Source organism: Eulemur rufifrons, chromosome 29 (assembly GCF_041146395.1).
Source record: "Eulemur rufifrons isolate Redbay chromosome 29, OSU_ERuf_1, whole genome shotgun sequence".
NCBI lineage: Eukaryota > Metazoa > Chordata > Mammalia > Primates > Lemuridae > Eulemur > Eulemur rufifrons.
The window spans coordinates 29,768,289-29,794,501 of NC_091011.1; the positions used below are offsets into that span (position 1 = coordinate 29,768,289).

The 26,213-nt window shown below is 37.8% G+C and overlaps 1 pseudogene; it reads right to left on the reverse strand.

Annotated features, from left to right (window-relative positions):
* LOC138376971 (large ribosomal subunit protein eL30 pseudogene) overlaps positions 1 to 25,603 on the reverse strand; it is a 38,437-nt pseudogene extending 12,834 nt beyond the window's left edge.
* Between the last annotated feature and the right edge of the window lie 610 nt (positions 25,604 to 26,213).

Consider the following 26,213-nt stretch of genomic DNA (forward strand, 5'->3'; position numbering starts at 1 on the left):
CCAGAACTCTTTCATCTTGCAAAACTGAAAGTCTATATCCATTAAATGACAAACTCCCCATTCCCCCTCCTCTTCACTTGGTAACCACAATTCAATTCTACTTTCTGTTTCTATGAATTTGACTACGTTGGATCCCTCACATAAGTGGATTCAGACAGTATTTGTCTTTTGGTGACTGATTTATTTCACTTAGCATAAAGTCCTCAGGTTCATCCATTTTGGAACATGTGACAGATTTTCTTTCATCTTAAGGCTGAATAATATGCCATTGTATGTTTATATCACATTTTGTTAATACATTCATCCACAAATGGACATTAGGTTGCTTCCACCTCTTGGCTATTGTGAATACGCTTATTATAAATATGGGTGTGCAAATATCAGTTTGGGTTCCCGCTTTCAGTTATTTTGAATCTATTTGAAGTGGAATTGCTGGATAATATGGTAGTCCTATTTTTAATTTTGTATGAAACCACCATACTGTTCTGCAGAGTGGTCGCACCATTTACAATCCCACAAACAGTGCAGTATTCTAATTTTTCCATATCTTTGCCAACATTTATTTTCTGTGTTTTTTTTAAATAGTAGCCATGCTAATGAGTGTAAAGTGACATCACATTGTGGTTTTGATTTGCACTCCTTTGCTGATTAGTGATGTTGAGCGCTGTGACTGTTAGCCATTTTTATATCATCTTTGGAAAATGTGTATTCAAGTTCTTTGGCCACTTTTAAATTGGGTTATTTGATTTTTTTCCTGAGTTGTAGAAGTTCTAAATATTAATCCATTATCAGATATATGATTTGCAAATATTTTCTCCCATTCTGTAAGTTGCCTTTTTACTCTGTTGATTGTGTCTTTGATGTATAAAACTTTTAAAACTTTTTAAAATTTGATGTAGTCCCATTTGTCTAATTTTGCTTCTGTTACCTGTGCTTTTGGTGTTCAACAAATCACTGCCAAATACAATGTTATGAAGCTTTCCTCCATATTTTCTTCTGGAAGATTTATTGTTTTGGGTCCTATGTTTAGTCTTTAATTCATTTTGAGTTAGGTTTTGTTTTTTTGTTTTTTTTTGTTTTTTTTTTTTTTTGACAGAGTCTCGCTTTGTTGCCCGGGCTAGAGTGAGTGCCGTGGCGTCCGCCTAGCTCACAGCAACCTCAAACTCCTGGGCTTAAGCAATCCTCCTGCCTCAGCCTCCCGAGTAGCTGGGACTACAGGCATGTGCCACCATGCCCGGCTAATTTTTTCTATATATATTTTAGTTGTCCAGATAATTTCTTTCTATTTTTAGTAGAGACGGGGTCTCGCTCTTGCTCAGGCTGGTCTCGAACTCCTGAGCTCAAACAATCCACCCGCCACGGCCTCCCAGAGTGCTAGGATTACAGGCGTGAGCCACCGCGCCCGGCCTTGAGTTAGTTTTTGTAGATAGAGATAGTGTAAGATAAGGGTCCAATTTCATTTTTTTGCACGTAGATATACTGTTTTCACAGCACTATTTGTTAAAAAGACTATCCTTTTCCCATTGAGTGGCCTTGGCACCCGTGTCAAAGATCATTTGACCATCTATGTGAGAGTTTATTCTGGGCTTTCTATTGCATTCCATTAGTCTATCTATCTGTCTTTATGTCAGTATCATACTATTTTGATTACTGTAGATTTGTAATTGTTTTAAAATCAGGAAGTGTAAGTCCTGAAAATTTGTTCTTTTCCAAAATTGTTTTGGTTATTTGCAGTCCCTTGAGGTTCCATATGAATTTTAGGATGTGTTTTTTCTATTTCTGCAAAAAATATCATTGGGATTTTGATAGGATGCATTGAATCTGTAGATCACTTTGGGTAGTTACGGATATTAGACTAGTCTTTTTAACTGTATGAAACTACTAGTGGATGAGGTTGATCAGAATGAGAGTATAAAGCAAACAAATAGAAGATAGGAGACCACTGGGAATTGATAGATTACCTGATGGGACTGACTAGTGGAACACTATCCTAAAAGGCCATTGAATGGAGTAGAAGAATTAGTATAATAGGTATAAAGATTCTCAAGCTAATAAAAAAATAAGGCAATTATTAAATTCTGGAAAAACAAAACAAGAAGAAACAAGAAAGGAAGCATTATCATAGCATACCACATATACTGTAGCATATACTGTAGTGCTTGGCTGTGATTAATATTTGCATGGACATATAATGTAAATACTGAATATTTAGTTAATCAAAAGAGTGTATGAGACAAAGCCCAGTCTTAGGAGAGCTAGACCTTCACCTATCCATCATAGGAAGTCAATAATGAATCAAAAGACAGCAGTATTCTTTGTTTAGAGCTATGCTATCCAACATGATAGTCACTAGCCACATGTGACTACTGAGCACTAGAAATGTGGCTGGTCCAAACTGAAATATGCTGTTAGTCTGAACTACTCACTGAATTTTGAAGACTTAGTAAAAGAAATGTACAACACCTCATTAAACATTTTCATATTGATTACATGTTGAAATGCTATATTTTGAATATATTAGATTAAATAAAAGATATTATTAAAGTTTGTATTTCCTGTTTCTTTTAATTTTTAAAAATGTGGCTACTAGAAAATTTAAAATTAAATATGTGGCTTGCATTATACTTTTATATTTTGTATTTGCTAAAAAAAAATCATTTAAATAAATAGAATTACATGTTTCCCAGAAACAACAGTTCTGGCATGTGTAAATGCCAGAAGACAGACAGCTATTAACACAATAGTGCGATCTGGATTGTTTTCAGGGAAGGCACTGGAGAACTAGGGAAGGGTGAAATGGAAAATTATGGAATTTTTTAAAGGATTTTAATATCATTTAACCTTAAAAATAAATTCATATATGGGTATTAAATACAATTTAATTAAAATATGTTTACAGACAGTTTTCTAATCTTTTTAAGGAATTATATAATATTCCACAATATGAAGGTACAATAATTGCTGTAATTAGTCCCTCTTTTTGATGGATACTTAAGCTGTATCCAGATTTTTTTTTTTTTTGCTATTTCAAATATAGCTTTAATAAATATCTCTGATCGTAGACCTTTGCATTATTATATCTGCAAGGTAAATATCCAGAAGTGGGCTTTCTGGGGCAAAGATATATGCATTTAAAGATTTGATAGAGCTATCAAATTTCTCTTCTGAGAAATTACACTAGTTTATACTCCCACAAATCATACCTGCTTCTTCACACTTGGATCAATGTTGACTATTATCAGGTTTTTAGCTTCACTCTTTTGTTATTATTCATGAGTGGTGAGAATCTTGTGTATACTTGATTAGCTAGTGTCCTCTATATGTTCATGGCCTTTCTTGTTTTTCTTCTGGGTTGCTGTCTTATAAGAATGGACAGCAGATAATTTCTTGATCAATTCTGAGGGCTACAGTATACATCAAAGTTGTTTGTCCTTCTAAAGGAAGGCCAGTTCTGAAGTGTCTGATGAAGGAGCAGGTGAGAAGAATGTCTATGTTGGCCACATTTTGTATTTGTTTGTCATTTACATAAACAGGACCACACGTGTGTCCCAGAAATAAAAATGACCAACCAATCCTGCTAAAATCGCAGCTAATTATTAGGATGATAAAAAATTATTTTAAGGGAGAAAGTAATTTTATGGCAAGAAACAAACTGATTTTTAGTTTTTAGATCTGTGCTAGCTCTCTCCTGACCCTTGTTCGAACTTCATTCTGAGTTTCTATAATTTGTCTTCAACTCCAACCTTATAAAAGTACTGTCTAATCCAGCCTGAATATTTACACACACACACATATTCCCATTTTTATAAAAAACTAAGAAATTGTTTTCCCTCTCCACACTATTTTTTCCTTTTACTCCCTAGCAGACAATCTTCAGGAGCAGCAACTGCTTTGAAGACAGGGTGTGGACAGCTGAAAATATGCACAGTCTATTGATGCATGCAGATGTTAATAGTTATTACTATTCTGCCGGGGGAAAGAGTCCTTTCTGAGAAAGCAGCAGCTGGGGATAACTTACCTACATATCTTCTCTTCTCCCCAAGCAAGTAGTAAAATAGCTCCATAAAGATAAAGAGGAAAAACATGTGATAGGATGGAGGGGTATGTGATGAATATTTGTAAGGCCAACACAGAAAGGTAATAGCTAAGAATCTAAAAATAAGTTTCTCTCCATTGTTTATACAAACACAGGGCCGGAAAACCCCATATAATGTCACAGAGTATATGTCTTTATCGCTAGGGAGGCTTCCCCTCCACCACTGCAGACAGGGGGTTAGGCATCCTCCTGCTCTTAAATGTGTCTGGGGGAGGGAGGGCTGCATGACCATCTTCAGAAAACCATTCGACAGTTTTTATAAGTTTATATGTAAGCAACTTTATATAATCATTTCTATTAAATGAGCAAGTTTTTGTAACAAAAAAAAAAAAAAAGAAAAAGAAAGAAAACCATTGGAGTGTCAAACCCTCCTGCAAGTCAGAAGGTTCTTGCTTTACTTAGCTGAGATTATTTCCTCTTCTGTGCTATTATGAATATGGAGAGAGACTCAATCACTATCCATAGCCTAATAATCCTTCACAGGCTTTTTATATCACTTCTATCTTCATTCTTCAAACGAAAAGAATATTCCTCTGTGATGTATTTCCCCCCTCTGCATCATTGAATAATTTTAAAGCTCCTTTCTGACACCAAAATTATTCTCCTTTAGTTTTGAAATTTGTGGTAGAACATTCAATTACTCTAACTGGTGGTAGAAATTGAAAGTGATGGTGTTTTGTTGCTGATGAAAGACTTCATTTTTTTTTTTTCCCTCTCTTGTGTCCAACCTCTAACCTCCAGCTCCAGTAACTACAACCTGCTTGCAGGGCTTACAATATAAATTCAACATTTATGACCGCTGGCATTGTGCCAGAAGCTTTCTTCTTAAGGAATCCTCCAAGATAGTATAATCCATTGTGACAACAGCATTTTGTGAAGGTTAGCCAATCTAGACACCAGAAACGTTGATGTGAAGTCAGACAGGGCTCATCCAGACATGTGAAGGAACCTCTAGCTCTAACCTCTGAAGACAACACAAAAGATCACTTGAGACTGAAGGAGCATGTTCCATGGAAGTTGAGCTCAATATAATTTACTACATACTTAACGCTCACATAATTAGGTGTAATACATTATTAATGATTTGCAGTAGGAATGACATCAACTCCTGTTCCTCCGGACCTAAGGCACTGGCGAATCAGGTTCTTACCAAAGATGGTTATGAGAATTGCTTTCCTTTCCTTCTGGTTCAGATCTCACCTCTCACATTGTTGTGTTTATGCTACCCCGTTCTTGGCCCTGCTATTAATAGTCAGTGTGGGGTGGCCGAGTTCTTGAATGAATTATGTCCTTCTTATTGTGTTTTTGAGCTCTTTCAAAGGGTTCTCTAGAATTTTTGCTAACTGCATTGCTAAGGAGCCTTAGTGTCCCATCAAAGGAGTCTGCAATAAGTCAATTGTCACTTGTCACTTAGAAATGGCTTCTCCTCTTATTATTCACACTCTTATTCTGCTCTGCTCTTTTCCTCCAGCAGGCTGACACTCTTTTGTCCATTCCTTGGCTGGAAAAATGCTTCCTGATTTTTTTTTTCTTTTTCCTAAGAATGAGTGTTGTCCCCCCTATTTACAGAACATGCTCAATAGAGAAAATTTGGAAAACACCAAAAAGCACAAGGGAAAAACTACTCATAATTCAACTACCCAGAAGGCACCACTATTATTATTTTTCTATCTGTATCTCCATCTATCTATCTGTCTATCTACCTAATCTTTCTGGGCATTTTAATTTATATTACAAAAGACGTATCATACTGTACTTCCTGTTTTATACATTTTAAAATTTGGCAATATGTTATATTTTTATCTTTCCATATTTTCATGTCAAGAATATAGTCTACCCAGGAGTTTGAGGTTGTAGTGAGAGCCGTGATTGCACTACTGCACTCTGGTCCTGATGACAGAGCGAGAACTTGTCTCAAAAAAAAAAAAAAAGGAATATATTCTACAACATTATTTTTTATTAGCTTAGTAGGTTTTATTAGCTCAATTTTATAAATGTAGATTATTTTCATTTTTTCTGTCATATGTAATATTGCAATGAATTGCAAAGATATCTTTGCACTCACTTGACATTTTCTTCAGAATAAATTCCTAGAAGTGAAATTTAGGGTCAAAGGGCATGCACATTTTAAGAGTTTGGATAAATATTGCCACGTTGCCCTTCATGAAGGTGGTACCAGATTGCTTTCCCACCAGCAGTGTATGAAAGTGTCCATTTCTCAATATTGTGGCCACCATCTGGCACTTAACTTTTAAAAATGTTTGTCAATTTGATAGGTATAATAAAATGGTATCTCAGTGTTTAATATGCTATTTCTTTCCTTATGAGTCTAAATATATTTATGTGCATTTCATGGTCAGATATACTTTTTGGTGATTTGCTTCCTTAAGTTTTTGGTGCTTTGTCCATGTTGTTCATCTTTTTCTCAATTTCTTTGTATTAGTACAGAAACTCCACTAACTCACTGGCAACATGGCAGAGTGGTTATCAGCCAGGAGCCACACTGCCTGGGCCCAAACCCCACTCTTCCTCTTGCTAGCTATATGGCCCTGGTTAAGTTACTTAGCCTTTCTATGCCTCAGTTTTCTCATCTGTAAAATGAAGAGTCATGCCTACCTCAGAGGGTTGTTGTGAAGATTAGATAAGCTAACATATGCAAAGCATTTTAAACACTATATATGCATAACTGCTAAATAAGTGAGTTATATATACTTAAGATACTCTCTATATAGTAAGGATATTGACTCTTTGTCATCTATGCTGCAAAAACTTTCCCCTATTTTTCTTTATTTTGTGTATGGCTTTTTCACCTATAAAACAAAATTTATCAATTTTTTTCTTTATAGTTTCTGCCATGGTGTAATGTATGTAAAGTCTTTCTTATTCTAGTATTATGTAAATACCCTGTTTTCATTCAGGGTTTTGTTTGCTTTTTCATTTAAAAAAAATTTGACTATTCATTCATACCTGCAAGGTCTGAAACAGAGTCTCCCTCTGTCGCCCAGGGCGAGAGTGCCGTGGCGTCATGATAGCTCACTGCAACCTCAACCTCCTGGGCTCAAGCAATCCTCCTGCCTCAGCCTCCCCAGTAGCTGGGACTACAGGCATGCACCACCACACCCAGCTAATTTTTTCTATTTTTAGTAGAGATGGGGTCCCACTCTTGCTCAGGCTGGTCTCGAATTCCTGACCTCAAGTGATCCTCCAGCCTCGGCCTCCCAGAGTGCTAGGATTACAGGTGTGAGCCATGGTGCTCAGCCTAAAAAGAAAATTTGACTATTCAATTGACATGGAATTAATTTTAGTAAATAGATTGAACTTAAGACATCAACATTAAAATTCTATACTATTTTTTAAAAGAAGTCCCAATCCTATTCATTGAATAATCCTCATCTTCCTATTTATTTAAAATTCCACCTTTATTATATGGCTAGTATTTATGCACATTTGTCAGTTTCTGGACTTTCTGTTCCATTTCACTGGGCTCACTATATCTCCTAATACCAGCACCACTGGAATAATTTGGAATAATTTTTTCAAATTTCAGAAAACATTTTTAAAATTCTAATTGGAACTGCATTAAATGTACAAACTATTATGGAATGAATCGACATTTTGTGAGGCTGACTTTTCTCATTCAATAAGTTAATTTATGTCTATTTCTCAGATGTTTTACATATTTCAGTAAAATTTAGGGTTTTTTCCCCACCGAGGTTGATCTTCTTTTAAAAATTGTGGTACAAAACATAAAAAATTTTGATTTTTACAAAATATGCAGGTCCTCTACATTTCCTTTTAGATTAATTTCTATGTATTTTATGTTTTGTTGTGCTTTGGGGATAGAATATTTTTCCATTATATGTAAAATTTGCTGTTATTAAAATTTACATTATAATGAAAGAAAGCCTTTTATATATTTTCTAACTGTTTGTCTTACTAAACTGTCCTATTTGTAATAAAAAATGTTACTTGATATGACTTTTACTAGTAATCATATCATTCAAATATTTCTTGGCTTCTTTTGTGACATTTATACTTTTTTTTCTTGTCTCATCACTTCTCAAACATCTAGAATGTTAAATACTTGCAGTGGGTCTGAACATTCTTGTCTCACTTCGTTTTTTACTGGGAATATTGGCTGTTGATTGGAGGCAACTATTCCATGTTTGGTGATTTGTCACTGAACAAAATCACGAAGACTTTGTCACTTCCCATGTAAAATCATTCCACATCCCTTGTGCATGTAATCAATCAAGGGTGGAGCTGATTACTGTTTTGTGTCCAGTATGACTTAATCTGTATGATTTAATTCTCCTGAATCCTGTGAAGTAGATATTGTTATCCCTATTTTCAGAGGAAGAAACCAAAATTCAGGAGAATATATAAATAGCTTAATCTCCAGTATCACAGCTACCACATGACAGCAGTGACATTTGAGCTAATTTTACTTGATTTTTTTCCCGATGTTTTATAAACTGAAAGAAATAGTGGGAATTGCAAATTTCATTACTCTCTGAAATCCAAAAGGAATATGAAGAAATATAGCTTTAATTCAGTAGCTCTCAAATGTTAATGTTCATAAGAATCACCTGGAGTGCCTTTAAAAATACAGATTGGCCAGGAGTGGTGGCTCATGCCTGTAAGCCCAGTACTTTGGGAGGCCAAGGCAGGAGGATCATTTAAGGCCAGGAGTTGGAGACTAACCTGGGCAACATAGCGAGATCCCATCTCTACAAAAAATGAAATAAAAATACAGATTCTTGAGCCCTACTTTCAGAAATTCCAATTCACAGGGGTTGGGGAGGGGCCTGGAGAGCTATAGTTTTGAAAGAAACAGTCCGCAAATCTCCCTTTCAGAGGAGATTCCCTTTAAGAACAACAGTTTACTGTGTAACTAGGGCTATTACTCCAGTCAACCATAACTCATAACTATTTGGATATAGAAATTCTGCCCAGAGCTAATATAACAAGGCATTCCTGTTAGTTGTTCTAAGGTATTATTCTTATACAGTATACTCCTTCTAGATTAATCACCAGGCCTATTCAGTTAGTTTAAATTGAGGAAGAAGAAAGTCTGCATGAGTTGGAAAAGCAAATCTTTTCTTGAATAAGATTTTGCTGACAGCATCTGTGATGTTGAGTGAATCAGTTTTTAAATGTTTTGCAGGACCCTGCAATTTATGCAAAAGTAATTAAGGAGTTTCTCCAAGTTTTTGTTCTGTGTCTATTACTGCTTCAACTAAGTCCTTATCTGGAATTCTTTCTTTTCCACATGGTGTAAGTGAATGAATTTGGGTGCTTTTAAAAGAAATTAAGTATTTTTTGTTATCAGATTATATTATACAGTGTATAAATCACTACATCTTCAGTTTAATCAGGAAGAAATGCTTTGCATTTAAATCTAGGACACATTTATGATAGTGACATTAAGCAGACATGGACTGAATACATGTGAAAATGACTAACCACTTGATTTTAATAAATTACTTGGTCTTACCTGTGCTATTCTGTACTATGATTTTCCTATTTAAAGAACTGACCTTTACATACATGGTAAGTCAGGTTTACCTTCCCTATACATATCCCACATTTTCAAACATTAAATAAAAGTACTCACAATTTCTAAGATTACGGGTGGGTATTGATTTTATTATAGTTTTTATAAAGTAGCCCCAAGGAGATGCTGACAGTAAAAGTTTTTCACCCTGGTGGGGCCTCATGGAAGGATATTTTCATGTACTTCAACAGACATCTTAAAATGTTAAAAAAAATCTCCAAATACAAGGTATCTTAATTCATACAAGCTGGAAAACAGGCTGCAAAGGAGGCTATGAAATCAACCCCTGGCATAGTGCCCAGTTGTAGAGGGGCTGGAACAACTGAGACTGAGCTCTTTAGGAGATTTCTGGATACTGATGAGTTGACTCGGATGCTATCACAGATAGGTGCCTAGATGGTGCAATTTCAGTTTTCCAAATAGCTATCAGATCTAGTTCCTTGATGCCTAAAGTTCACCCGTAGAGATAACCTTCCCTCATGACACTGCCCTCTTTTCACAATTCCCTGGGGAGATGGTTTAATTAGTCTCTGATTCCTTAATTTATCAGAATGATTTCTGCCCTGATGAGACCAACAAGGAGGAAGGTAGTGAAAGATGAAGAGCTGAAGAGGGGAAAGAGCCCAGAGAACATATGAGAAGACCATGCTGAGCTTGACAAGTTTCTCCCAGCCAGACTCTTGGGAGTTGCTGTCTCCTCTGCTCACCTCTCTTGACTCTGCTATTCTGTGTCCCTTGAAACAGATGGTCATCTATGAGAGCTTATCTGAATTCCTAGAAGAAATTTTTACAGGTCGATTAAGCTTCTGATTCCTGTCTAGGCACATGCAGATTCTGGTTTCCACTGGGGCCACTTAGAAACTTTGAAAAACAACATTCTTTGCAGAGGAGTGAGTGTGATCATGATGATAATGGTGATGGTGGTGATGATGATGCTTCTTGAATCACACTCTGTTTGATACAGTAAAACTTGGCACACTCCACCCATGATAACATGACATCTAATATAATACAATTGCCAATTGGCTTCCGCCCTCATTTCAACCCTATTTCTTGGGGATGGGGGCTCATTATAGTATTTATCTCTTGGGGAGGGACTAGAAAGTGACTTCCTTCTAATCATTTGATACTTGGTCAGTTCATTCATAAGTCATTTGCCTAAATATCTAATAAATACAAATGTTTTTAAATTTTAAAATATTATTTTCCAATAAACCTTTCAGTGTCATAATTCTGTATTTTCCTGCGTTAAAATTTTGGACCCCACTTATTCTACTACGGCATAGTTTAATTTACTTAAAAAAATTGTAACCTGATGTTTTCCTTAGAATTTAGACTCTCCCCTACTATCTTCTTCTTTTCTTTTCTTTCTTCTTTTCATTCATTGAACCCTCATTTCACCCCAGGCATTGTGAGGGGCACTGTCCTTAAGGAACTCCTAGTTGGTGTGGGGAAGTTGGGGGTGTCTAGCTAGTTTGTTAGTGTTGGATAGCACAGAGGTAAACAGAAGGTGACCTAACACCAACAATTCTCCCTTCACTCTCAAGAATATAACACTAACCTTTAACTTTCCATTTTCACGTAATTCCATTTCCCAAGGAGTACCCTATACCCTGTATCAGTTACTTCAATTTTCCCCTTCTCTCTCATCAAAAAACATTTGTGAATCACTTGAGTGGTTTGCTATCATCTCAAGCTGCCATCTCATCCCTTAGCTACTTCCCCAGATGCTTTAAGATCTTTGACATCTAGAACTACTACTCCTGCTCTCTTCTTGGGGACCCTTAGTGACTATGTAGTGGATGCTTCTAATGTTCCATTCTCTTGGAGACCTCAGTTCTAATGATCTTCGCCTCCTTTCCATTGCAGCCTCTCACACCAACAGCCCTACCTTGGACTTTGCCATCTAGCAGGACTACTTCATCTTGGTGACATCCACCCTGAGCTTGGCTTTATCATTCCCTTTTTCATTGCATCAGCTCTTGGATCTCATGGGATTCTCCAATTCCTTCCACTTGCCTGGATTTCCAGTGGATTAGTCCTCTTCTGATTTCATTTTCTTTCCTGGGCAACGTAGACCTTATTGTGTATTCATCTGTTGTGTGTATGTCTGTGTGTGTGTGGGGGGGGGAGAATGGAGAATGTATGCTATATTTAATTTGTTTCAGATGACCTATTTTTATTGATACAGAATTTACATACAGTAAAGCACACAAGTCTTAGATGTTCAGCCTGAAGAACTTTTTACATATGTATTACCTATTTAACCACCACCCAGATCAAGATATAAAACATTTCTATAACCCCATGCAACTCTGTCCAACTCCTTTGCAGTCAATAACTGCCCTCTAGATGTAAACACTATCATATTTTCTAATAGCAGAGATCATATTTTGCCAATTCTATGGATGAAGAAGTCTCTACATCATAGAAATCAAGGCTTAAATAAATTATATGTTCATCATATGATGGCAACTGGGGTTTTAAATGTGTTCCATTAGCTACATGTGCATGTGTGTGCACGCGCGCGCGCACACACACACACACACACACACACGGCTTTTAAAATAAAGGGGGAAAATCCCTTTTCCCATATGTCACTGAGATCTTTGTCTTTTCCTCTGTTGTCTGTCCCTGGAGATTCACCTCTACCACTCTTGATATCATGTGTCCTTTAGCTCAATGTCTTGATATTCACACCCTCCTCCTCTGCCTCTACCCCCCACACATGCAGCTCCAGAAAAGGGAAATAGTCCTGTGTGTCTTTCCCCAACTCTACCCGTACTCACAGAGTAATGCAACTGGGCCAGCGCAAAGACACCTATGCAACCAGTGCCACATAGCTGTAGGGCAAGCATGCTATACCTTGATTTGAGCAGACAAGGAATCATAGTTTGCTGCAATTTTTACTGTGCGTACTACTTTAAGCCCTCAAATATAGCAATGTACAAGATATTATTGGTCCACTTTGTCCACACCTATATTGTATGAAAGAGAAGAAACAATGTGAAGATCCAAAGGAGGAGTCACATTTATCGTTTGTTTCAATGTCTTTGTAGTCTCCATATGACTTCTTTGTGTGTTCCCATGGATCTATCCTGGGCTCTTTTTTCTCCTCCCTCCACTCAGGGAGAGCCCTGGGGAATTCCAGCATCATCTGCTGTGACTTCAGCCACCACATTTCTATGGGTGTGACTGCCACATATGTTCATCCCAACCTAACCTTGGAGGGAGCCCTTGACCCTTCCTGGATATCTCTACTCGTGTGTCCCACGGGCATCTCCAAGTCAACAGGTCCCAAACTGGACTCAGACACGCTTCTCCTCCAAATATGCTCACCCTCCTGTAGTCTATGTGTTGATGAGGTGAAGTCTTCCCTCACCCTCACCAGCAACTTCAGCCTCATGAAATTCTCCTTGAGCTATTCCTTTCTCTCCACTCGCATGGTCACTGCCCAGTTCAGACCCCATCACAGCCTGCCAGGTCTTGCCTCAAATCCTCTCTGTGCATTCTCCTTCATCTGCTCTGTTCCTACTGCTGGGGGGTGAAGATGGAGGTGGGAAGTGTGATCTTTCTGACACAAGATCTGATCATGTCATTCTCTGATTCAAAATACTTCACTCGGGGTGGGGTCGGGTGGGGAGATGTTGGTCAAAGGATACAAAATCCCAGTTAGGTAGGTGGAATAAGTTCAAGAAATCTCTGGTACAATGTGGTGACTATAGTCAGTAACAACATATTGTTTTCTTGAAAATTGCAAAGAGAGTAGATTTTGTGTTCTCACCACAAAAAATGGTAAGTATGTAAGGTAATGCATATGTTAATTAGTTCAATTTAGCCATTCCACAGTGTATACATATTTCAAAACATCATGTACATGATATATACAATTTTTATTTGTCAATTAAAACAAAATTAATTAATTAAACAAAACAAAGCAAAAATCCCAAATTGCTGCAGTGGCTCCCCATTTCAACCTGTTAAGCTGGCATGCAAACCTTTCAAAATCTGGCCCCTGACTACTTGACCAGCCTTATGACCTTGCCACTCTCTCTTCAAACTTTGAGCATCAGTAATGCTGAGCTACCAGACATTAGTACATCTGATATGAACATGCCATATGCTATGCCTTTGTGCTGCTGTTTAATTTTTCTGAAATGCCCTCTTCCTAACTCTTCCTGTCCACCTGGGAAGAGTGGAGCAGCGTCGGTGCTACTTCCTTTGTGAACTCTTCCCTGACTCCCTCTCCCTTAAGCATAGGGTCCTCAGTCTTGCAGACACAAGGAATGAATTCTGCAAACAACATGAGTGATCTTAAAAGCAGCTCCAGGGAGGCAAGTGTCTTTTGGATTATAATTGTCCACACTCTCTATCTCCTATTCATCTATAAATTCCCAAAAGACAGAGCTTTGCACAGGGGAGATACCTAGTGTCCATTTGTTAAATGAATAAATGATTGCATAAATAAAGAAAGAATGTAGCATCATGCTGGGTACTTTGCAAAAGTGAGACACCATTTCTAATCTCCGTAGACTTTGGAAAGAATGATGAAGGCTGGAAGGTAAAAGACCAAGCAATGAATAGCTATTCTTTGGGAAATATTTGCCTTCAGTGAGTGTGTGGTGGGGTAAGAATCCCGGAAACCACCTTCTCTTTCTGATTAATCAGTGGAAACATGACCACCAAGCTGGGACTTCAGGAACTGGGGTGAGGAAGCCTGCTCATAGGGTGAGGCAGCCTGCTCATAGGGTGAGGAATGGTTTTCCAGGAATTTGGGAGTGTTTTTGGAAGAGGCTTCTGTGCTTGAGTAGAACACTGCTAGGAAGGCAGTTACAGCAGACTTGGCCCACACGGTGGCAAGATCAAGAGAAGAGTGAGATAAGCAGGGAGACGCTGAAATAATTCAGGGCCTACCGATTGAGAGGCAGAGCACACAATGCTCACACCAAGTTCATTTCAAGTTTGCTCAGATATTCCCCCTTGGGGATTACATCAAATTCATCTGTCATATCTTAAGGGCTAACCTATTATAATTGCCACCTAATTGATTTCTGGCCTTTCCCAGGGGCCAACGGGGACAGAAGTTAAGTCAGTAAGGAATGCAAGTTATAATATTTGAGACAATTTTGGTAGAGGTCATTTGATGTCATCTCTAAGGTTTTCATTGTTCTCTTCTGGAATGGAGGCAGGTTATAAGTGCACACACATGTTCATAAAGCTTACAAAATTTGCAAACTTCCTGATGGTATCTCCCTCTAATAGCAGAAGTATTTTTATGGTTTCATGCCTTACATTTAAGTCTTTTATCCATCTTGAGTTAATTTTTATATATGGCAAGAGATAGAGGTCCTGTTTCATTCTTCTGCTTGTGGCTATCCAGTTTCCCAGCACCATTTATTGAATAGAACTTCTTTCTCCAGTGTATATTGTTGTCTTTGTCAAAGATCAGTTGGTTATAGGTATATGGTTTTGTATCTGGGTTCTTTATTTTGTTCTGTTGGTCTATGTCTGTACTTTTATACCAGTACCATGCTGTTTTGGTTACTATAGTCTTGTAGTATAATTTGAAGTCTGGTAATGTAACGTCTCCAGATTTGTCCTTTTTGCTTAAGATTGCTTTGGCTGTTTGGGCTCTTTTTTGGTTCCAAATGAACCGTAAAACTATTTTTTCTAGATCTGTGAAATATGACATTGATATTTTGATGGGAATTGTGTTGAATCTGTAAATCACTTTGGGCAGTATGGACATTTTAACAGTGTTGATTATACCAATCTATGAGCATGAAATGTTTTTCCATTTGTTTGTGTCATCTGCAATTTCTTTCAACAGTGTTTTGTAGTCCTTCTTATAGAGATATTTCTCCTCCTTGGTTAAGTATATTCCTAGGCATTTTATTTTCTGCATAGCTATTGTGAACGGCATTGAGCCTTTGATTTGACTCTCAACTTGACTGTTATTAGTATATAGAAATACTACTGATTTGTGTACATTGATTTTGTAACCTGAGATTTTTCTGAATTTATTTATCTATTCTAGTACTCTTTTGGTGGAATCTTTAGGACTTTCTAGGTACAAGATCATATTGTCTGTGAAAAGGGGTAGTTTGACTTCCTTTTTCATGATTTGGATACCCTTTATTTCTTTCTCTTGCCTGATTGCTCTGGCTAGGACTTCCAGTTGAATAGAAGTGGTGACAGTGGGCACCCTTGTCTTGTTTCAGTTTTTAGGGGGAATTCTTTCAGCTTTTCCCCATTCACTGTGATGTTGGCTGTGGGTTTGTCATATATGGCTTTTATTATTTTGAAGTATATTTCTTCTATGCCTAGTTTTTTAAGTGTTGTTATCATGAAAGGGTGATGAATTTTGTCAAATGCTTTTTCTGAATATATTGAGAAGATTATATAGTCTTTGTTTTTGCTTCTGTTTATGTAGTGAATCACTTTTATTGATTTGCATGTGTTGAACCAACCTTGCATCCCTGGTATGAAACCCAGTTGATCATGGTGAATTATCTTTGTAATGTGCTATTGAATTCAGTGTGCTACTTTTAGACATTGGCCTAGGCAAAGAATTTATGACTAAAACCCCAAAGGCAAATATAGCAACAACAAAAATAAATACATGGGACTTGATTAAATTAAAAAGCTTCTTGGTGGGTGTGGTGGCTCACTCCTGTAATCCTAGCACTTTGGGAGGCTGAGACAGGGAGACCAAAAAACTAGCCAGGTGTGGTGACATGCACCTGTAGTCCCAGCTACTTGGGAGGTTGAAGCAGGAGAATTGCTTGAGCCCAGGGGCTTGAGGTTGCAGTGAGCTATGATGATGCTACTTCACTCTAGCATGACAATCAACAGAATAAATAGACAACCTACAGAATGGGGGAAAATATTTGCAAACTATACAACTGGTAAAGAGCTAATATTCAGAATCTACAAAGAACTCAAATAAATCAGCAAGAAAAAATAACTCCTTTAAAAAGTGGGCAAAAAACATGAACAGAAGTTTTTCAAAAGAATATAGACAAATGGCCAAAAAACATATGAAAAAATGCTCAACATAACTAATAAGCAGGGAAATGCAAATTAAAACCACAACAAGATACTACCTTCTCTCTGTCAGAATGATCATTATTAAAAAGTCAAAAAACAATAGATGCTGGTGTGGATGCAGAGAGAAAGGAAATCTTACATACTGTTTGTGGGACTGCAAATTAGCACAACCTCTATGAAAAACAGAAATAAATGTAGACTTACTATTTGACCCAAAGATCCCACTGTGAGTATCTACCCAAAGGAAAAGAAGTCATTTTATCAAAAAGACACCTGCACTAGAATGTTTATTGCAACACAATTCACAACTGCAAAGATGTGGAATTAAACTAAGTGCCCATCAATTCATGAGTGACTTAAGAAAATGTGATATATATATGCCATGGAGTACTACACAGCCATAAAAAGTGATGAAATAATTTATGCAGCAACCTGGGTGGAACTGGAGAATATTATACTAAGCAAAGTGTCTCAGGAATGGAAAAACAAACATTACATGTACTCTCTAATATTTGGGAGCTAATCCATGAACACACATGGGCACAAACAGATGTAAAGGTCATTGGAAATCAAGAAGGGAGGAGGGAAAACTTACCTATTGAGTACACTATTTGGGTGGTGGTCACACTAAAAACCCTGAGTTAAGCATTATAAAAGCTATCCATGTAACAAAAACATTGGTATCCCCTTAATATTTTGAAATAAAAAAAGAAGAAGTAGTTGCAGATTAGAGAGGTTTAAAGACTTGCCTTTGATCACAAAGAAACTTCGGGCAAGTTACTTAGACTTTCTAAGCCTCAGTTTTCTCATCTCTAAAAAGGGGATGATATAGGACTGGATTTTATAGTTATCTCCCCAAATTCTATTGTGCTTATCTTCCACTGTGTAGCAGCTACCTTTAAAAGAAAAGTAGTTCTCAACCTTTGCCGTACTTAACCCCCAAAGGTATTTGAAAATGCATGGGGACATTTCTTGATAGTCACAATGACTGGAGGGGGAAATTCCTGACATTTAGTGGGATAGAGCCACACTTGTTCCTGGACTAAGCCTGATGGGCCTAAGTTAATCTGGATAACCCCTGCCCTTTGCCATGGTGCGGGATGGATGTATTCTTTCCCTCTTAAGGTGGAAAACTGTGAAGGAGCCATAGGATAAGTAGTAAAGAAACATTAGCAAGTGGTATCACTGGTGGTAGAAGAAGTCTGGCCCTTAATCATACTCTCCCTTGTGTTGTTTCCTACTGTTTCTGATAGTTTCATTTTATACACTCCAACTGGACTAGAAGCTCTTTGAGAAAGAGATCACATCTTAAAATTCTTTTTTTTTTCCTCTCATAGCATCAAGTCCAGTGCTTTATGCATAAAATCTCAATAAAATACTGCTGAGTTGAATTAAATCGGTTTGGAGGTTAGGATCTTGCCCAGAAGTGTGGGTTTAGAAGAAAATTTCTAGTTCCTACAAACACTGGTGGATTGAGCAGCCAAAATACAGTTGGGTTGGATGAGTAATTTCTTGGAATCTCAGGGTTTGAAGGGCTCCTATAAGTTCTGGGACATGTCACCTGTCCACCTGTGCCGCAGTTCTGGGTACCATCTTTTTAAAGGGTCATAGTGATTTTCAGGGACAGAAAACCGCCCCATTCACCCAAAAGGTTTTTGAAAATATGGTGGAGGGCATTTTGGGTTGTCACAGGAGTAGGGGGCCACTGATGGCTCTTAGTGGGCAGGGGTCTTGGCATTTAAATGATCTCAAAGCATAGGAAATTCCTTCAAAATTAAGAATTGTCCCATTACAAATGCTCATAGCAGTCCCTTTGACAAACACGGGAAAACTGGAGCTCATTCATGGAAGAGTGACCAAGGGATAAGTCACTAGTACTTTATATATGAAACATATTTCAATACAATGTAGAGAGGTACTTTATTCTTCTTGAAGCCTTATTTTCCCCCATAAATATTAACAGTTAACAGAAAATTTCTAAACATATGTCTGAACATATGTTTGTATGTTTTAAAATTTGTAAATAAAAGAAATTATATTGTCTAATGTCCTGCAACTTGCTTTTCCACTTTATAATATTCTTTGGATATATTTATAAATCATCAAGTGTGATGATGATAAAAATAATAATTGCTAATATTTATTTGGCACTAACTATAAACCAGGCGTTGCCTAGTTGCTTTCTATATAATAACTCATTCAATTCTCACAACAGCCCTTTGAGATTTGTCCTGTTGTTAGCCTCTGGAGCGTATTGACCCGAGGGTGCCCCCCAAAATGATATCTGCCTCTTGGGGTCCACATCCTTGTATAATCCCCTTCCCTTGAGTGTGGATAGGACCTGTGACTTTGTTCTAACTAATAGAATAGGCAAAGGTGATGAGTGTCACTCCCATGATTATACAAGTCATTATACAAGTCTCTGTCTTGCTAGCCGACTAGCTTTAGAGACTATGCTGACTCAGTGGTGTGACTATGTTGCTTAGAACTGAAGGTGCCTTATAGAAGCTGAGGACAAGCTCTAGGGGCTGAGGGTGGCCTTAAGCTGACAACCAGCATGAAGCTGGGTCCCTCAGTCCTGCAGACACAAGGAAGTGAATTCTGCGAACAACTTGAGTGCGCTTGAAAGCAGATTCTTCTCCAGCTTGAAAGCAGTCTTCCTCCAGATGAGAAGACACCCCCAGCTGACACCTTGATTACAGTTATGTGGAACCCGGGGCAGAGGGCCCAGCTAAGTCCTGCCTGTACTCCTGACTCACAGAAACAGTGAGATAATAAATATGTACTGCTTTAAGCCTCTAAATGTGTGGCAATTTGTCATATAGCATAGGAAACTGATTCAGCCCCATTTCACAGATGAGCAGAAGAGAGAGAAACTAAACAGCTTGGCTGAGGTCATGCAGTGGCAAAGCTGGCGTATGAACCATGGCTTCAGAGTTCATAGTCTTTAGTCTCTCTGCTTGTCTACCTCTACACAGACCTACCTCTCTCTTTTAAACAGCTGGAAGGTCTCACATCATAGGCATATACAGTCAGCCTTCGTATCTGTGGGTTCTGCACCAGTGAATTCAACCAACCATAGATCAATAATGCTCAGAAAAAAATGGATGGTTGTGTCTGTACTGAACATGCACAGACTTTTTTTCTTATTATTCCCTAAACAATACAGTATAACATCTATTTACATAGCATTTACATTGTATTAGGTATTATAAGTAATCTAGAGATGATTTAAAGTATGTGGGAGGATGTGCATAGGTTATATGCAAATACGACATCATTTTATATAAGGAACTTGATCATCCTAGGATTTGTGGTCCTGGAACCAGGCTCCCATGAATATTGAGGGATGAGTTACTATAATTTATTTTTTCATATTTCTACTGATAGACAGTTAGACTATTTCCTATTTGTTTCTTCATGTATTTAGATATTTATGTACATTTATTGTATATTTATGTATTATGAACTTATATTGCCCAACTTTTATGCATATATGTTTAGAACAATTTTTAGCAGTAGAATTGATGGACTGAAAGTTATTTGCATTTAAAATTTTGATAGAATGGCCAGTTTTTCTCCAAAGAGTTCACACCAATAGGAAGGAACTTCCTGCCATAACTGCCCAAAAATGGAATGGAGGAGATTTGGGGGCTAAAGATGGCAGATTGAGCACATCTTTTTAGTTCTTTCTCCCTCCACAAACCACTAAAACTAAACAAAAGATTGTTTTTATAGGGCACAAACCCTCAAGGATAGGAGAATGAGAGGGGAAGCCCGTTGTGAAAGTGATAGCAGATGGACAAGGTTAATTGTGGTAATTGACTTAACAGATTTAGGAAAGGTGAGCGTTAAGCTTATAGTAGGAAAAGTTGTGAATTCTTTGATATTAACGTCAAGTCCCTCAAAGGCATTGGAATGGGCAGCACCAGCTACCTATGGATCAGAGTGAAGGGGAAGGCCTAAAATTGGGTGACGGATAGAAAAATTCAGAAGTAGTTATAGAGTCCTGAACCCCTGCCTCCAACAATTCAGTGATGCTAGATCATTGCTACATCCCCACTCCAACCTTAGCAGAAGCCTGGAGTTTTTTCCCTTTGGAGACAATAAAACATAGTTTTAGGACAGAGGATTCAAGCATAGATGAGGTCAGTGGCAGAGGTATTATCTGAAAACACCCCTGGGCTCTTAGACTTCTGTCATCCAGGACTCCAACTTTCAAAGAGAACAGAAGAGTATACTCTGGCATACCTGACCAGCTCAAGAAGAAACACTTGATGTTTCTAAAGTTGGAGGTTCCCTAACAAATAACTCAGCTAGATTATCTTATGGTGTAACCCAAATTGGACAGGCCACGTTCAAAGGTCAGAGCTTCCAATTAGCTTTTTAATCCCTTTATTAAAGAGCAGACAACCAAGGATTATCGGATCACTGTGAACAGCCTCAAATGAAAGATCAAGACCAAAACAGTCAAATACATACCTGAAATACCTGGAGAAAGCTAACCTGGGGAGCGGGGGGAGATTATGCAAGGAGAAGGAACCTTCAAGGAAAATAATTATTAATATTTTTAGAGATAGAAAATAAAATATTTTAACTGAAAAATGAAAATAGGGAGCTAGAACACACAACTAATAGAACAAAAAGAAACTCTTAGGAATTAATAACAACATAAAAAATGAATATTTGAATAGAAGAGTTGGAAGAGAATGTTGAAGAATCATTTCAGAAATTAGAATAGAAAGAAAAGAGTTAGAAAACAGGAGAGAAAAAGTAATATAAAATAATTAGAAGTTCATTCCAGGAAATACAGTATTTGAAGAGTGTTTGAAAGAGGAAACAGAGAAAACTAAAGGGAAGAAATTATCAACAAAGTAATTCAAGTGCATTTCCCAGAATTGGAAGACATGATTTCCTGACTGAAATTGCCTATTGAACACCTACTACGATATAAGAAAACAGACCTACACCCAAGACCACATTGTGAAATTTCAGAACACTTAAGGAGATCTTAAAAGCTTCAAGGAGGACAAGACAGGTCATATACAAAGAACCAACTATCAGAATGACTGTAGACTTGTCAACAGTGACGCTAAAAGCTAGAATACAATTTTGAATCAAGTATAAGGTAGAAAAAAGACAAATTTAGTCTGGAAAAGCTTCAAAAATTTACCTTCCACACAACCTTTCTCAAGAAGCTACTCTTTAGCATGACTAGAACAATGGAGAAAACCAAAAAACAGAAGGACAGGAGATATAGGAAATGGGAGAAAAGTGAAGGGAATCTCCAGGTGTTGGTAAAGGGAAGTTCCCAGATGGCAGCTCTGTGCAAGGCTTGCGGGGTAACCAGTCCACGTTAGAATAAGCCAGGAGGCTCTGAAAGAGGGTTGTTCAAAGAGGTGAAATGGCTAGAATATCACTGACTGAATGTCTTGAGAAGAAATTCAGACATTTGGCAGAAAATTAGGGGTTTGAACTAACTACTGATAAATACATAGAAAACCAAGCAAAGGCAAAAAGTAAGACGTTTTATTCATTTCAGGGGAAACACAGAGTTGTACAGGAAATAAAAATAATCATGGTTTACATCATGACTGAGCTTTAAATAACATTTATGTAGTATGATAACGTGAACACAAGGTACTGATCTAACCAAAATCACTGCATAAACTATATTGGAATAATAAAGAAATGTAGAGGATGTGTATGTATATTGGGGGTGGGGAAAGAAAGAACAAAATCTTCATCAAACATTATGTGTAGTTAATGGAGAAAGCCTAGTACTGAAAAGTCAAGAAATAGTAATACAAGCATGTTATTTTGAAATATAGACGTATATCTTTCTAAAAGGATGACTTAAAAAAATTAAAAGTGGGGCCGGGCGTGGTGGCTCACGCCTGTAATCCTAGCACTCTGGGAGGCCGAGGCGGGTGGATTGCTCAAGGTCAGGAGTTCGAGACCAGCCTGAGCAAGAGTGAGACCCCCGTCTCTACTAAAAATAGAAAGAAATTATATGGACAACTAAAAATATATATAGAAAAAATTAGCCGGGCATGGTGGCGCATGCCTGTAGTCCTAGCTACTTGGGAGGCTGAGGCAGGAGGATCGCTTAAGCCCAGGAGTTTGAGGTTGCTGTGAGCTAGGCTGACGCCACGGCACTCACTCTAGCCCGGGCAACAGAGTGAGACTCTGTCTCAAAAAAAAAAAAAAAAAAAAAAAGTGGATGCCTGAAGGGAAGGACTTTTGTTTTTCTTAATGAATCTTATAGGACTATTCAAACTCCTTCAACTGTGTGCATGTGTAACTCTGACCAAAAAAAAAAAAAAAAAATAAATAAATAAAAAAGCGTGCCGTTGGGTGTGTTGTCTCTGGAATGTTTGAGAAGAGCTTTTACGAGGGTGCAGTGAAGGTGATCCAAGTGTCCTCAGGGTGACTAGATGAAATCTCTTTAGAGTTTCTTCCACCCCTGGAGCTTGATGAGCTTATGATTTTCAGTAATGGGACTATTTCCAAAGTAGTTGATTTCTCATGGAATTCTGGAAAAGTTCTTCCTTAAATTAAAATGTAGCTCCAAATAATCTCTACTGTTGGTCCTAGTTTTACTCCTTGGGACATGAAAAACAAGTTCAATCCCTTTTCTTTATCATCCCCCTTCAAGCATGATGAGACTGTCATCAGCAAAAAACTATTCCTATTTCTCACACCCACCTTCGTGGTTTTTAGTCTCCTCATATCCTATTCAACTTCCTGTGATTACATCCCACTTCTGAAGTGTGTGTGTGTGTGTGTGAGTGTGTGCGCGCGTGTGCGAGTGCCCAAAACGGAACAGAATATTCCAGCTGTGGCCTGACCACAGGACATCTCCTTCTTGGCTATAAAGCTTGTCTGTTAAGAGCAGAGACTCTAGAGGCAACCAGCCTGGGTTTAGAGCCAACTTTGACACTTCCTAGCTGTGGGACTTGGAGTGAGTTATACAACCTCAGTGCCCACCAGATTCTTTGTTTATACAGTGGAGACAATGCCAATATTTTCCTAATGGGATTGTAGTGAGGATTAAACAATATGATACATGCCCAGCACTTAAAACAGTGAATGACACATAGTAGGTGTTTAATGAATGTTAGCTATTAATTTCTTTCCTAGAATTTTCTATCAAAGTAGCTCAAGAAACCCATTTTTATATATATATATATATATATATATATATATATATATTTTTTTTTTTTTTTTTCTTTTAGCTAGGGTCCAAGTCCCAGAGCACCAACGCAGCGGCCTCTCCACGAACCAGGACCTCCCATTAATATTTTTGACAGCTTGTTTCAATTAATCAATAATGCCATCAAATGACAAACATCAGATGACAAAAATCTGTTGAGTGCCCACTCTGTGGGGAAGATTCTGGCAAAGAGGGGAATAAAACTAGCCCCTTATCTGAAGGAATTGATAGTGCATCACCATGTTGACTCATTGCAAGAACTAAAATCCTTTATACTGGTTTTTCCATTTTGAAAAAAATATAACATATTTTAAGAAAATCAATCATTTTATCAATGGTGTACATGCGCATCATTTAAAAAATTGAATAGTATTAAAAAGTTTATAACAAAACACAGTGGTCCCCTGCATCCCTCCTCACACTCTTACACTGTCCCTTCCTAGAGGCAACCACTTTTGATTCTTTTGGCCGTTTCTTCTAGTGTATACATCTCAGTACTTCAAGGTGATATGCGTAGAACTGTGACTTTTAGACATAATTACCTATTGTGATAGATGAGCATCTAAATCTTACACCACCCTCCCCTTTGTTCTCGTGCCCACCTCCCAAGGTAATACAATTTTTGATTAAATAAACTTTTGTGTTTACATAACTTGTTTATACAAATATAATTTCCAGTTGAGCATTGTGGACTATGGTTGCATCTTTTCTTCTTGTTTTTCCAGATATAGTTGCCTCTTCCCCCCATTTGCTTAATTTTCTTTGTATCCACCTTCTAACAGACAGGCCAACATTAGGTGGTCTATCCCTCCCTTTTTGTCTCTTCAGTAGAGCCTACACCCCACCCCTATCCCTTTTCTCCTTTCCAGGTTGAGGGCTCTCCAGGATGTTGCAGAGCTGTCATCTTGAGACTTTCCTTCACTATCAACCTTGGAATTCCCTATGTTTTCTCCCAAGTTAGATCCCTCATCTCTTTCTCTTTTTTGGTTTACTCTCTTGTTTTGGCAGAGAACATCCTCCAGTACTCAGGTTAAAAAGGATCTTCCCGGCCAGCCGTGGTGCTTCATGCCTATAATCTCAGTACTTTGAGAGGCCAAGGCAGGAAGGTTGCTTGAGGCCAGGAGTTCAAGACTGAGGAACATATTGAGACCCTGTCTTTACAAATTATTTTTTTAAAAAATCAGCTGGGTGGGATGATGCGTACCTGTAGTCCCAGCTACTTGGGAGGCTGAGGCAGGAGGATCACCTGAGTCCAGGAGTTTGAGGTCAAATTATATCTTTGTTTGTTTTTAAAGCAACCTCTGGCAGGCTTTAATAAAGAAAAATTTTGTGTGATTTGCTTTTTGCCAGTCTGTCCTGGTGTGCTTCTAATGATATCAGAATCGCTGGGATTAATGATAGCCAGCGTGCATACTCTGTAATATTTTCCTCACACTGTGTTCAATTCAATACTATTGCCACTGCAGTGATGGACACCAGTTTTGGCCAACATGTCATAGTACTTTATTTCAGATTTCCCCAAAGCTGGGTAGTTGTTGGCAAGGATAACCGATTTTGCTTTGCCATGTCTGACTATCTTCAGAGTCTGCTTGTACCCCAGCACATACTTTCCACTTTTCATAACGAGTTAAAGGCTAGTGTTGATCAACTCCAGTGACTTTTTGGTCTTCTTTGTGGCTACCATCTTGCTGCCTTAGGTGTGAGGTGACCTCCAACCAAGAGCAGCCACCAAGTTGGCCCAGGAGCCAGAAAGCTGCTTGAAGTATTTTATTGATGATTTCCTCCCCTTGGTTTTCTGTTCATTCTTTTGGAAACTCTTGTTAATCAGGTATTGGAACTCCTGGATTGGTTCTCTAATTTCTTCATTTTTTCTTTCCTGTTTTTCCCTCTGTCATTTTACTCTCCTTTCTAGGAGAATACTTCAACTCTATTTTCTGATCCTTCTTTTAAGTTTTTCTTTATTACCAACATGTTTATTAATTTCTAATACATCTTTTTTTTTGTAACCTTAACGTTCCTTTTTATAGTTTCCTATTCTTGTTTCAAAGGTATATCGTTACCTCTTATCTTCCTGAGGGTATTCATAATACTTTTTAAGTTTTAATCACTGTGTATTTTGTTGCCTCTGAGTAGCTTCTATTTATTTGTTTTGTTCTCCAGTTCTCTTGTCCTGGGCTTTCCTTGGATATTTGGTAACCCTCGGATGTCTGCTCAGGATTAGAGTAGAGGACTAAAAAGCTGATTGGATATGCTCAGCTCCAGACAGGCCTTGTTGACTTTGAGCTTCACTGTTG